Below are 15,287 nucleotides of genomic sequence, written 5' to 3'. Positions count from 1 at the left end.
AACTGACGAAGGAAGATGGGAAAAATACAGAAGTGTAAACTCAAGATCATCTTGCCCAATATGTAAAACTCCTTTCTCCCTCCTAAACCCAAACCTCTGCTTCCTCTCAGTGCAGATATTGGCACTGGACACCTGCTAAAAAGTGAAAATGCTTCTCTACCAAAGAAGAAGAAGTAGCGTTTTAAACTGTGAATATCTGGCTTCAGCAGTTAGAGCATCTTTGAAGTCAACATCTCTGTGTCTCCATCCACATCAATGATACAGAGAGGAGCTGGCAGCAGAAAACAGCAGGGAGACTGAACCTGACGGATGGGAAGTAACAATGAAATGAGAGACTGAATGAATGAATGAATGAATGTTGGTCTATATTACAGTAGTATACAGTATGTTTTTGCAATTTTGCTTCTATGCAACAGTTTTTTTATTGTGTTTTAACTAGTTTTATGTTTTTCTGCAGCCCAAAATATGTTTGAATGTTTGTTAAAAAAGTTTAAATTGAAATTGAAAGAAAGAAAGATCAGATATTGTACCACTACATGGGAGAATCAATCAATCAATCAATCAATAGTTATACTTGGGCATTAAAGTACACCGCAACAAACTGCAGCAGAGTGGAGAGAGGCAACAGTTTCCATCAGCAGCTGTATTTCCTCTTGAGCAAAACTCTGAAACCTTTTGTCAGTAAACCATCGTGTTTTAGATTCCTGATATTGCTGCAGCCAAAGTGATTTTTTTAGAAAAGGAAACCTGACTGAACACAAGCTGGCAGACTGCCACACACAGAGAAACCATGTTTATGTCTCCCTGGTGTATTTTTCAAAATTTAAAGTAAAAATTTGGCGACATTTTCAGATACATAAATGCCAGTTTTTCTACTGTGGTGTTGGGAAACAACCAGGCAACACAGCAAATGTGGTGCAAGAAGAGGAAGAGGCGGTGGGTAGTAAAAAAAATAAAAAGACACCGCAGCAGACTGAGAGTCTGAAAACTATTCAGTATTTCACAAGAAAAAAAGCCAAAATTTGAGAAAAATCAGACATGATAATAAATGTATATAGCAGAAATCTGTTTTGTCCTTTCCCATAAATTATCTTGCGACCCCCCAGAATGATCAAAATGAATGTGATCCAGGATAAGGATCAGAGGATTAGAGCCAATAAAAGCCCGGGATAAGAGCCATCGCTCTATAACAAGCTAGAAAATATCAGCATATGAAGAATTATGTAAATTTACAGAATATAAAGCGACTGTATCCGGCCCACAATCCTCTCTGCTCGTCTGTATTCCTGTCTGTGACGACCAGACGTTCCTCCATCACAGCAGAAGAGACTTTCCACTGCTTCATCATCCACAAAAAATAATTTGTCACCGTCAATAAAGCAGCTGAAGAGTTCTAATATAGTACAGCATGTGGTCTCCGCTCCCAAATCCAATCCTGATCGAACTGTCCGACTCTTCAATTAACTCCTCTGAATATTTGACCTGGGGTCGCATCCCGCCTCACCCCGCCCCGCAACGCCCCGTCCCATCCCGTCCCGTCAGGCTCCGTCTCGTCCCATCAGTCCCCATCCTGTCCCGTCAGGCCCGTCCCGTCAGGCTCCGTCCCGTCCCATCAGACCCTGTCCTGTCCCGTCAGGCCTGTCCCGTCAGGCCCGTCCCGTCAGGCTCCGTCCCGTCCCATCAGACCCCGTCCTGTCCCATCAGGCCCGTCCCGTCAGGCCCGTCCCGTCAGGCTCCGTCTCGTCCCATCAGTCCCCATCCTGTCCCGTCAGGCCCGTCCCGTCAGGCTCCGTCCCGTCCCATCAGACCCCGTCCTGTCCCGTCAGGCCTGTCCCGTCAGGCCCGTCCCGTCAGGCTCCGTCCCGTCCCATCAGACCCCGTCCTGTCCCATCAGGCCCATCCCGTCAGGCCTGTCCCGTCAGGCTCCGTCCTGTCCCATCAGACCCCATCCTGTCCCATCAGGCCCGCCCCGTCAGGCCCGTCCCGTCAGGCTCCGTCTCGTCCCATCAGACCCCATCCTGTCCCATCTTGCCCGCCCCGTCAGGCCCGTCCCGTCAGGCTCCGTCCCGTCCCATCAGTCCCCATCCCGCCCCGTCCCATCCCGTCAGACCCTGTCCCGTTCCGCCCAGCGGGTTTCGCGCCCCACTGTAATGGAGTTCCGGAGCCGAAACGTTCTGTCGGTTCAGTCTGACACACACACACATAAACCCACAGAGTACACAGACACACACATACATGATGCACGCACTACAAAGTCACACACACATACACTGACAAACAGCACACACATACACACACATACGCACACACATACATAAATACACACACACACATACACACACACAGGCACACATACACAGACAACATAAATTGACATACACTCTCAAACACACCAAAAACTAATACACGCGCACACACGCACATGCGCACACACACACACACACACACACACACACACACACACACACCAGTAAACATCATTACTCTCCTCTGGCTCTGGTGAAGAGTCTGGCAGCAGAGAGGAGAGAGGAGAGGTGTTTGTCAGAATAAACAGGCCGGGATGCCAGAACACACACACACACACACACACACACACACACACACACACACACACACACACACCTTCCTTTACTGTAAAACCTTTAAACTCCCCCCCAGCCTCAGTCTGAACCGGAGCAGCTTGTCCTGCAGTGAAGAGAAGAGGAAACATCAGAAACCTGCAAACTGAACATCCAGCCGGTAAAAACAGGCAGAAAACAGGCAGCTTTTCATAGCATTCATGAACCCATGCTCCTCCGAAATGTGCAGAAGTCACACAGTCACGTGATTCAGTCTCTTCTTATGAATCATATTATCATTTGTATTATCTCGTATTATCTTCATATTATCATCAGCCTGGTCAGGAATGTGTTGGATCCCATCCAGTCAGTTTGGTGTTTAAATATGAGGAGCAGGGTCAGATACTGGACTTAATATCAGGTTCAGGTTCAGGTAAATATCAGGTTCCTCCCTGACCACAAAGACAGAAAGACAGACATGTGATTTTATTTCATTTAGTCATTTCATTTTGTAAATTCATTCTTAATTTTAAGGCAGTGATGCGTCCCAGAGTTTCCCTTCCATTGAAGAGGGAGGGGGAGGTGGTGGGGTGTGTGTGTGTGTGTGTGTGTGTGTGTGTGTGTGTCTGTCATAGAAGAATTTCATGAGTCTGGGTTTCAGTGGAGAGTTTTCTTGTTCCATGATGTCTAAATGCAGTTTCAGAGGCGTTTAAACACTGAATATTTGTGAATGTTTGGCGTGTAAACGGTCGTCTGTCGGGAGCGTCCTGCGGCTCGGCGGTCTGAGGGGCGAACCATGTGACTGTGGTCCGGGTTCGAGTCCAGACTGGGATCTTTGTCGCACGTCATCTCCCTCTCTCTCACTCTATCTGTCCTGTCTCTCTCCGCTGTCAACTCTGACATAAAGGCCAAAATAATAATCTTTAAAAAGAAAATGGTCAAATTTTAAGATACTGAATATTGGTAGAAAATATCAACCTTTAAAAAGCGACATCAGTCTCACTGTCAGGCTGCTGGACGCTGCAGGGGTCAAACCTGTGACCTTTTGGTTGCAGCGCAGCCTGTCTGTGGTCAGGAGTTTAATTATAATGTACTGAATGTGTTTTTTTCACAATAATGCCTTTTAGCTCCACTGACTTGCATTTGCAATGCTAATAAATGCAAACACATTCTGCCTCCGGTAGCTCAGAAACCAATAAACTGAAGCCAGATTTGTTTGGATGGACTTTCAGCTCCTGATAAATCAGAACAAATATCATCCTGCTCACTGCATGCATCCCATAATACTTACCTTACTTATGCTGCATACTGTCTATATGTATACAGACACAGTATATATACAGCATATATTAATAAAAAGAGTATGAAAACGAATTAAATGCATGTATGCAGTGAGTCAGAGTAACAGTAGAACGTACTGAGACAAAAGAAAGAAAAATGAAATATTAGAATATCCAAAAATATGAAAATATATGCAGCATGTAAATACTGTCTCTACTTTATTTCTAGTTATACCGACTAAACTGACAGAACAGTATTTTTATTTCTTTTTATTATAACACTATTTGCTAATGGCTTTATTCCAGCATGTTAAAGCCTCTATGTGTAGGATTTGAAAACTGTTGATTTTGGCGACTCCTAGTGGAAAAGCCAAACAACGACCCTGTCGCACACGTCTTTGCGACCTCTTAACGGCGTTTGTGACCCCGCTTCATACAGCCACAATATGTAAACAAAATACTGCTGCAGATAACTAGCTCAAGCTTTAGTTCCTATATTATTCCTAATGACAGCATTGCACTATGAAGTAGTTTGTTATTGTGAGAACTGGAGTTACCAGATGTTTGGGGGATCGCTGTCGTTCAACAGTCTGTCCAACATTTACTGTTCTGAGCTGCAGCTGATGGAAAACGCTACCGCTAACGAACTAAGTATGGAGTTGTATTAAATGTGGTGGTTACGGCCGATCGAGCTGCAGAAGGCCGAACACATGAACTGACACAGGAAGTAGGAACCGACGTGATTACAACCCGCACCGACCGGACAGGAGGAACGCCGTGGTCTGCTCACTAATGTAAGTGGTCATCATAGTTTCTTTACCTTTACCTCCACTCTCTGTCGGCAGCCGGCTCTGTAGGCTAGGTTACATAGCTTAGCAGCTGTACAGGTAGCTGACTACACAAATAAACTAATGTTATGCCATTACACGTAACCGCAGATATAAACCACACGGGTCCTAAAAAATAGTTAAACACTTCGGTAACACAGTTTGAGACCCTTATTGGTATTTCACAAGTAGGAGACAGAAAGTCTGAAACCTCCTCCGCTCCCGTCGGGCTCTCCGGGCGGTCAGCTCTGGTCGGTCAAGTCAAGTCAAGTCAAGTTTATTTATTTATAAAGCCCTTTATCACAAGCATGTCTCAGAGGGCTTTACAGAGAAAGTGTCTAGCTAGGTCTAACTAAACACAATCAGTGGTAAACAAAATTTTGTAGGACAGCATGATGAAAAACACAAGGTAGGTAGGAGCAGATTTAGCGAGACAAACAATCTACCTATTCTATACAGCCTAACCTACCCGGCACCCCAGCCTTAGACCCTAAATGCACACAAGGAAAAACTCCCAGGAAAAAATTTGGAAGAAACCTTGGGCGGGCTGAGGCAGATAGGGATCCCCCCCCGGGACGGCTTAGCGTGCAATAGGTGCCGGGCAAAACATTGACAGAGTCATGGGCAACAATGATGACAGGAGAAAACAGAGAGAGACAAAAGAAGGGGAGGAGCATGCGGCGGTGGGGGGGGGCTGAGGCCAGCAGTAAAGGAGCGAGGGCAGCAGCGTCCAGGAGGGAGCAGCGGAAAGGAAGAGCAAGGCAGCACTGACGACGAAGAGCCAGGGCAGCACCCGTCACTGCCAGGTAGAACACTGACCTGGAGTCAGAGAGGAGGAGAGAGAGGAAGCCGCGTACACACACACACAACACACCCAGACACACACACACACGTAAAGAAGAAGGGGGGAAACAGCTGCAAACTGAACACACAGGGTCGGAGACACACGGGGGGCAGCAGCATCAGGGATGTGGAAGGGACCGAGGCCGGCGCTGACGACCACTGGACTGCACCGGAGTCTGAAGGGGGGAGAGAGTAAGGGGAGAAGCAGCAGCAGCAGAACACAAGACAGACACGTTGGGTGGGAGCAGGACCGAGGCCGGCGCCGACGACCGGCGGGAGCAACACCTGTCCACTGGCAGGTGGAGCACTGGACCGGAGTCTGAGGAAGGGGAGAGAAGACAGCTGCACACAGAACACACGGAGTCAGAGCACATCGGGTGGGAGCGGCAGCAGGGATGGGACTATGGCATGCACTGGCAACCACTGCACTGCACCGGAGTCTGAGAAAGGGGGAGGAGACAGGTACACACAAAGACAACGAACACACGGAGAGAGATCCAGGTGGGAGCAGCGTTAGGGATGGGACTAAGGCCAGCACTGAAGACCATCAGGGTCAGAGGAATCTGAGAAAGGGAGGAGAAAACCAGCCGCGCACACACACACACACACACACACACACACAGAGCTGTGCAGAAGCAGCACAAGACCCAGACGTATTTGGGCACAGACACGCTCATACAGACAGCAGATAGGAAGTGATTAGACACAGTGTAGCCAGAGGGCATCCCTATGCTTATGTTCCCAACGGCAAATTTCTATATAAATACTATCTAGGCTAGGGTAAGAGAGAAGACTGTGACGAGCCCAGGCCAGCAGTGCTAAGGTAGGTCGTATGATTGCGAGAAAAGATAGGTTTTGAGTCTAGATTTGAAGATTTCGACAGAATTAGCTTCCCTGACTGTAAGAGGTAGCTGGTTCCAGAGATAGGGAGCTCGGTAGGAGAAAGCTCTACTGCCTGCTGATTTTTTCTTGATTCTAGGGACAATAAGGTAGCCAGCGTCCTGCGAACGGAGGGCACGAGGTGGAATATAAGGGATGATGAGGTCGGATAGATATGATGGTGCAAGCCCATGTAACGATTTATAAGCTAACAGAAGCACCTTAAAGTCAGATCTGGCTTGAATTGGGAGCCAGTGAAGGGAGGTTAGGATAGGAGTAATGTGGTCAAATTTTCTAGTTCTGGTTAGTATTCTGGCAGCAGCATTTTGCACAAGTTGTAGTTTTTTAATACTACAGTTAGGTAGGCCAGAGAGTAAAACATTACAATAATCGAGTCTTGATGAAACAAAAGCGTGTATTAAGGTTTCAGCATCCGCCGTGTTTAGTAGGGAGCGAATTTTCGAGATATTACGAAGATGGAAAAATGCTATCTTAGTGATTTCCTTAATGTGAGCATCGAATGAGAGAGCTGAGTCGAACGTAATGCCGAGGTTTTTAACTGTGGGACTCTGGGTAATTAAGCAATCCTCAAAATTTAGAGTAAGGTCTGAAACAAGAGGTAGTTGGGTTTTTGGGCCAACAACTAGCATCTCAGTTTTGTTGGCGTTTAGTCGCAAGAAGTTTAGTGACATCCAATTGGTGACAGCGATTAGGCATAATTCTAGGTCTGACGCCGCTTTGTCACGCTCCTTCAGAGCTCGTTCAGCCTCTTATAGAGCTAGCGCCGGGCGCCGATGGGTCCGTGGGGCTCCCGGGGTTTGGTGACCGGAGTCTCCCGTCGGCCGTGTCGCGGGGGGACGGGGGACGGGAACGTCAAGCCGATCGATCCGATCGATCGGGTCTCGCGCTGCCCTCCCTCTCCCTCTTAGCTGTTTTAGCCTCTTCTGTTATAGGCTTCTTGTTTTGTTTTGTTGCAGAGGGCCCAGCAGTTACAGTCCTGTCTCCATGTTACTGCTATCTGCCATATTGATTCGCTTCACGCTGTTCCATCTAAGCAGCTAGTCTGCATTCAAACTGCCTGTTTCCTCCCTGGTTCGGCTGAGGCTCCATCTTCCTGCCGTAAGTCAGTACGGAGAGAGAGACTGAAACAGAAACTGAAACTAACAGACTGAAAGCAACACAGACACTAAACCAATTTTCCGACAAACCTTTATGGTATCAAAATCAATTTGAGGATGATATAATCAGATACAAATTCTACACATAGGGGCTTTAACCTGTGGAAAAGTACTATAAGTACACAACAATACTGTGTTAGTACTGTGTCAGTACAACCAATTGCCTATAGAAATTCAGGTATACCAGTATCATGTGTACCCAGAGCTGGAAATGGACAGATTTTACTGGGGGGACTGGAGATCCCCAGTATCATCATCCAGAAAAAACAACATGATCAATGTAATGCACCTGTGATATAAAGCCTGCTAGATCAGTCAGCTGCTTTTTCCTCACTCTGACTCTGTCAAGATGATACAGTTGAAAATAAATGATATGATTTCTGCTTGTAGAATATTAAGTTTAAACACTGGGCCTGTTTTCAGAGGAAATCAAAGTAGGATACCTGATCTGTTCCTCCTGTTGAAAACTGTTCACAGTCTGACCCGACTTCTGTAAGAGGCTTTATGAATATTGCCCTTTTTTTACTTTTATGCCACATCACTATGAATTTCACAGACAGGTGAGATGAAGCTCAGCCTGTTGGCCTCTGTTTCTGACAATTCACTATTTCTCTGAATACTTCCTGTGCAGTGAATCTGTAGTTCAACGATACTTTTTATCATTAATTTAAATCACTGTTACAGTTTTTTACAATTGGTTACAAGCCTGTCTCAATGCTAGAGTCACTTTTTCAAAACTCTTCACACTGTCAGCACAACAGAAGTCTCTGCGGACCAAACTGTGACGATCTTGCCTTGCTTTAACACAAAAGACATTCAGCGACCAGCTTTCAAAATCCTTTAATTCCTTTCTCACTCAGTCGACCAGCAGCAGAACAGGTGCATCTGCAGCCCGTTCTGCACATGCTCACATACTCTGTTCAAAACTTACATTTACAAGTTCAAAACCTAACATACATTCAAGTGGACAGCAAGTTGCCATCCCATTCCATTGAAATACATTCAAAATCCTAAAAAAAGATGGTTATGGAGACAAATAGTGAAAAATGATTGATTGAGATGATATAAATGAGACCGACCACAGGTGATTCCCATCTCAGCCCATCTCATTACAGCAGGTGTGATGTGGCCGGATGCAGGAGACCGGGTGGACTACAGTAACATGATTTGTATGTTTTGTTTTGTTTTTTGAACAAACTATTACAGTTTTGACTTTTGTTTTCCTTACAGCAATTTTCATTTACTCTGGTTTATTTTCTAATTACTTTATGGCAAAAAAAAAAGCACATTGAAGCTTTTCCTGTTGTCCTGTTGCATTCCTCTGACTTGTTCCTGTAGTTTACTGTAGTACATTCTGTAAAGAGGAACCATTCTTACTGTGTTTGTAATGGGAACTTTGTTTACTGTAAAATAAGACAATGTACACATTTCTTATACAATTAACAATAACAACAAAAAATATATATACACACAACAAAAAACTAGAGAGCACAAAATGATTTACTACATCAAAGATTGCCAGAAAATGACACATCTACTGTAATGCTGCCTGTTGTTGGTGTTTTTTAGGTAATTGTGTTGTGAGTGACAAAGTGTTGGAGGAAACTAGAGCCGCTGTTTTGGTAGAATTATTTGATTTTGACACAAGTATGCAGTGTTTTGGTAGTTTTAGTGCATTTTGGGTGTGAAATGAACTGTTGTGCTGAGCTGTGTGTCGGTACAGACAACAGTGTGAAGACTTTTGATATTTTTTTTGACTTCATATATCGGCCTGGAGGCCATAGTGTAGAGGTAAGGTGGCCTGGAGGCCTGGGATCAAATCCCACCAGACAGCAACAGCAAGGTAAGACAAGGTGAGCGACAAATAAATAAAGAGCAAACAGCATACTTACAGTAATACCTCAAATGAAAGATGGAAAAACCATCCAAAACAACAAACTAAACCCAAACAAACATGCCTTCAAACCACAATGACATGTCCCAACAAAAGACTAAACAAGGTGTAACCAAAACTGAAAAACAAACAACAAAATAACCAAAACTGAAAAACAAACAACAAAATAACCAAAACTGAGAAACAACAAATAAACCCAATACTGAAAAAGCATCAACCATAACAACACCATACAGGTACCTGGTGGTTCAGAAACAAGTATCATGTGCAGCAGTATCATGTGTACCAGTATCATGTGCACCAGTATCATGTGCACCTGTTTAATGTGCACCAGTATCATGTGCACCTGTTTAATGTGCACCAGTATAATGTGCAGCAGTACCATGTGTACCAGTATCATGTGTACCAGTATCATGTGTACCAGTCATGTGCATCAGTATAATGTGCACCAGTATAATGTGCAAATGTATAATGTGTACCTGTTTAATGTGCACCAGTATAATGTGCAGCAGTATCATGTGTACCAGTATCATGTGCAAATGTATAATGTGTACCTGTTTAATGTGCACCAGTATAATGTGCAGCAGTATCATGTGCAGCAGTATCATGTGTACCAGTATCATGTGTACCAGTACCATGTGTACCAGTATCATGTGTACCAGTATCATGTGCACCAGTATCATGTGCAAATGTATAATGTGTACCTGTTTAATGTGCACCAGTATAATGTGCAGCAGTACCATGTGTACCAGTACCATGTGTACCAGTATCATGTGTACCAGTCATGTGCATCAGTATAATGTGTACCAGTACCATGTGTACCAGTATCATGTGTACCAGTCATGTGCATCAGTATAATGTGTACCAGTACCATGTGTACCAGTATAATGTGCAGCAGTATCATGTGTACCAGTACCATGTGTACCAGTACCATGTGTACCAGTATCATGTGCACCAGTATATAAGTAAATATGTAAATAAGTAAATATATAAGTGTACATGCTACAGCATATGACTGGAGGTTTGGTTAACGGTTAAAAAATCCTCACTTTACTTTCTAAGCTCACTGTCAAGCCTGACTGGAAGATCAGAATTACTTTTATTTTTCTTGCCAAGTGCAGCGCTTTATACAATCTGATGAATAATAATGAATATGACTTGAAGCGAATCTCCTTCAAAGACTGCTGCTTAACCTTTCTCAGCACCTCTCATTTTATAACCTGCATGCTCTACAAGTTAATATGACACTGACAGATTAAAAACATTTATCTTCACTTTGAAAAATGGGATAATAAAAAGGCCTTTAAAATGGCCTTATTCCAGTGTGTTAACCTGTGTATTAACCTATGGAATTATAGAATTATAAGTACACAATAATACTGTGTAAGTACTTCAAATTCAGGGCAGTAGTACTGACACAGTATTGTGGTGTACAATACTTTTCTAGGGAAACTAGGAAAACGTGTTGCAACAACTTTGTAGTTTCCATTTGTAACGTAACTCAGTGACTTGTGCTTCGTTAGTAGACAGAAGTCTTTGCTGGTATTTCTACAGTATTGCAGTTTTTTTTATTGCTAACAAGCATCGGTCAAAACTGAAGTCACATCAGAACTCTTCACACAGTGAAGCAGAAGTCTCTGTGGACCAAACTGTGAAGCAGTTTTCATCGCTTTCACACAAAATGTATTCGATAACCGCATTTTCCAAAATCCATGACCTCTTTCCTCCTTAGACTCCACCTGCTCACCAGGTATTTGCAGCACATTTTTCAAATGCTAACACACTGTTTTCAAAACTGTTAAAAACACATTCAAAACAGAATGATGGCAAATTTTGTGCATTTCTGCAGTAACCGTATTGAAATATATAGAAAATCTTAGCAGAATATTTACAATAAAATGAAATTATAATCATTCCAAACAGCTGAAAGCTTTTAGTCTCGTTACCAAGAGAGAGGGAACGAGAGCCCTCACAGTCCTGTACAGTATGACTGATTATAATACATGTTGTTGATGGGTTTTATAATTATTATTGCAGCCCTGGAATTTCAGGAATTTGTTTTTTTTGTTTCAACTTTTTATTTTTCACAAGTAAATTACTATATGCAAAGATATAGAAAAAATAAAGGATATTGAAGCAAATTGCTGCATTTCTGATTCATTCTTGTTACATATACTTTAGTACAGTCAATAAAGTGAAAAGGTGTTATTCTTATTCTATAATGAAATACTGATTTATGTGAAAAATCATTCAAACTTCAAAGATAGAAGTTCATCATTGATGTAATGCTCCCTGTTGGTGTTTTTAGGTCAGTGTGTTCTGAGTGAGAGTTTATTCTGAGACTGTATGAAGAGTTTTGAAAAAGTGGCTTCAGTATTGACCGATGCTTGTTAGCAATTGAAAAAAAACTGTAATAGCTGCCGTTAACGTTAACGGGAAAAGGCGTCCGTGTTTTCCCGAGAAGACGCACTGGAACACGTTTAGATTCGACCTCTGACTTCCTGTGAGCAGCGTGAACACGCCAATTCAATTCTGTTGAGACGGACAGAAACACAATCAGCTGTTCACAGAGCTGAGGACCGCCAACATGGCCGCCAGAGGGGGCGGAGTTACCTGAAAGCCCTGTAAACACTGGAACAATTGGGCCGTGGGAAAAGAGAGTTACCAAAAATGTTTTCCTATAAGAAAACAGTGTGTGTGTGTGTGTGTGTGTGTGTGTGTGTGGATTTGGTCGGTGTTGTAATAGCAGTAAAGCAGATCTGTCTGTTTTCAGCGTCTAATGAGCATGTGCAGAAGCGAGCTGCTGTATCGACACGCCGGAAAACAAAGAGCGCTTTGATTTGTTCTCTCTGCTGTCTTCACCCGTCTGAACGTTTTAAAACTGCTGCAGTCTGCAAAAACCTGCAGGGACACACCCACTAACCAGACCTGTGTGTGTGTGTGTGTGTGTGTGTGTGTGTGTGGGTGTGTGGGTGTGTGGGTGTGTGTGTGTGTCTGTGTGTGTGTGTCTGTGTGTGTGTGTGTGTGTGTGTGTGTGTGTGTGTGTGTGTGTGTATGTGTGTATGTGTGTGTGTGTGTGTGTGTCTGTGTGTGTGTGTGTGTGGGTGTGTGTGTGTGGGTGTGTGTGGGTGTGGGTGGGTGTGTGTGGGTGGGTGTGTGTGTGTGTGTGGGTGTGGGTGTGTGTCTGTGTGTGTGTGTGTGTGTGTGTGGGTGTGTGTGTCTGTGTCTGTGTGTGTGTGTGTGTGTGTGTGTGTGTGGGTGTGTGTGTCTGTGTGGGTGTGTGTGTGTGTGTGTGTGTGTGTGTGTGTGTGTGTGTGTGTGTGTGTGTGTGTGTCTGACGACAGGTTTTGGAGGGAGAAGTAGAAATTAGGAAGCCGCTGCAGCTTCAGGAGAGCAGACTGAACACAGCAGAACTGAATAGAACTGAATGGAATCAAATAGAGAAGAACAGAACAGAGTAGATTCTTATATTTTATTCTTTTTCGTATCAGAGGAAAACTTCAGTATTTCATAAGAAAGAAAAACAAAAATTAGAGAAAAATCTGATAAACATGTTGAGTAGAAATGTTTTTATTTAGTTTAATGTCGTCTCTCCGTTTGTCATCGTTTTGGTTTTTCCTTTTTTTTGCTGCTCTCTCTCTCTGTTGATTTGTGAAAATAAAAAACTGTTTGTGTGCAAATAAATTAAACCAGGCGGTAAACTGAACAACCAGCCGGTAAACTGAACAACCAGGCGGTAAACTGAACAACCAGCCGGTAAACTGAACAACCAGGCGGTAAACTGAACAGCCAGGCGGTAAACTGAACAACCAGGCGGTAAACTGAACAACCAGCCGGTAAACTGAACAACCAGGCGGTAAACTGAACAGCCAGGCGGTAAACTGAACAACCAGGCGGTAAACTGAACAGCCAGGCGGTAAACTGAACAGCCAGGCGGTAAACTGAACAACCAGGCGGTAAACTGAACAACCAGGCGGTAAACTGAACAACCAGGCGGTAAACTGAACAGCCAGCCGGTAAACTGAACAACCAGGCGGTAAACTGAACAACCAGCCGGTAAACTGAACAACCAGCCGGTAAACTGAACAACCAGGCGGTAAACTGAACAGCCAGGCGGTAAACTGAACAACCAGGCGGTAAACTGAACAACCAGGCGGTAAACTGAACAGCCAGGCGGTAAACTGAACAACCAGGCGGTAAACTGAACAACCAGGCGGTAAACTGAACAACCAGGCGGTAAACTGAACAACCAGGCGGTAAACTGAACAGCCAGCCGGTAAACTGAACAACCAGGCGGTAAACTGAACAGCCAGGCGGTAAACTGAACAACCAGCCGGTAAACTGAACAACCAGGCGGTAAACTGAACAACCAGGCGGTAAACTGAACAACCAGGCGGTAAACTGAACAACCAGGCGGTAAACTGAACAACCAGCCGGTAAACAGAACAACCAGCCGGTAAACAGAACAACCAGCCGGTAAACAGAAGTGAAACAGGTTTGAATCTCTTTCCTGTTTCACAGCCTGAAAATCTGCTTTCCTTTCCAAAGATAAAACACATCAGTCCGCTCTGAATAATCGGCTCCAATCAAATCAAATCAAATCCAATCAAATCAAATCAAATCCAATCAACATAATTTGAATATATTTTACACAGCAGTGTCACAGCAGGACAGACTGTGGCAGCAGAACAAGTAAAGAGTTTAAAGGATAAGGCCGGTGTTTTTTATTACATTTCTTATCATCAACAAATCCTATGAAAATAACAAAATCAACGATGTGTTTGCTCTCCTGCCGTTACTTTCTGACTTCCCACGTTCCCAGAGCAGAGACAGTAACAGGAGGAGGAGGAGGAGATCAGTCTGAACACGGTGGACTCAGTTTGGTTTCAGTCTGGCCTCCTGATCAGGACTGAGTTTCACCTGAATGTAATTAACTGTGAAGAAGCAGCTGATTGGACAGAGAGCCAGCAGCAGAGTCCCGTTCACTCAGAACCGCTAACCGGTTCGGGATCTGGAGATAATTCGATTGACGTGTTTCCGTGAACTCTAGTGATGTGATGACGGGGAAACCGGGTCACATGATTCAGTCGGTTGATTTCTCTCCTTAAGGAAGTGACGTGAAACTCAAACTCCCTGCCGGATGTTTTGGATTTTGAACAGAGATGATTTTCCTCTGCTCAGGTTTCGGGTTAGGGTCAGGGTCAGGGTCAGGGTTAGGGTCAGGGTCAGGGTCAGGGTCAGGGTCAGGGTTAGGTTGGGTTAGGGGTTAGGTTAGGGTTTTAGGGTATAGGGTTAGGGTTAGGGTTAGGGTTAGGGTTCGGGTCAGGGTTAGGTTGGGTTAGGGGTTAGGGTTAGACGCCTCCTGCCTCCTGGACGCTGTTCTCTATCCGGCGCTCATGCTCTCATGCTCAGATGTCACATAAATCAGACGGAGGGTAAACATGAGACAAATAAGCCTGCTGTGATAATCCGGTTCCTCCTCAGGTTCCTCATGACGTGATAACGGCCTTTACCCGATGGAGGAAATCACTCTCTGGATAATCGGAGCCTCGGCCTGTGATCGGTTTAGTGTGTGAATGGAAACACGCTCGATCTTCCTGGAATGTTTTACAGAAGAACCAAATCAGTTTTATCATAACGCAGAACCCTGGTTTCTGTCGACGGGACGTCCAGCTCAGCGTGTACAGTGTCTGCAGGGTCGATCAGACGAGCTGAGCTGATGGATCTGCTGACGGAGCCGATCAGAGCTGCGACTCTGGAGAGACGCATGACTTCTATTTTTGACGGACTATGCATCTGTCTGTTCTGTATTTTAGCCATAAAATGCC

The sequence above is a fragment of the Centroberyx gerrardi genome, chromosome 17 (genome assembly GCF_048128805.1).
Source record: "Centroberyx gerrardi isolate f3 chromosome 17, fCenGer3.hap1.cur.20231027, whole genome shotgun sequence".
NCBI classification, from domain to species: domain Eukaryota; kingdom Metazoa; phylum Chordata; class Actinopteri; order Beryciformes; family Berycidae; genus Centroberyx; species Centroberyx gerrardi.
This window is presented reverse-complemented; position numbering follows the sequence as displayed.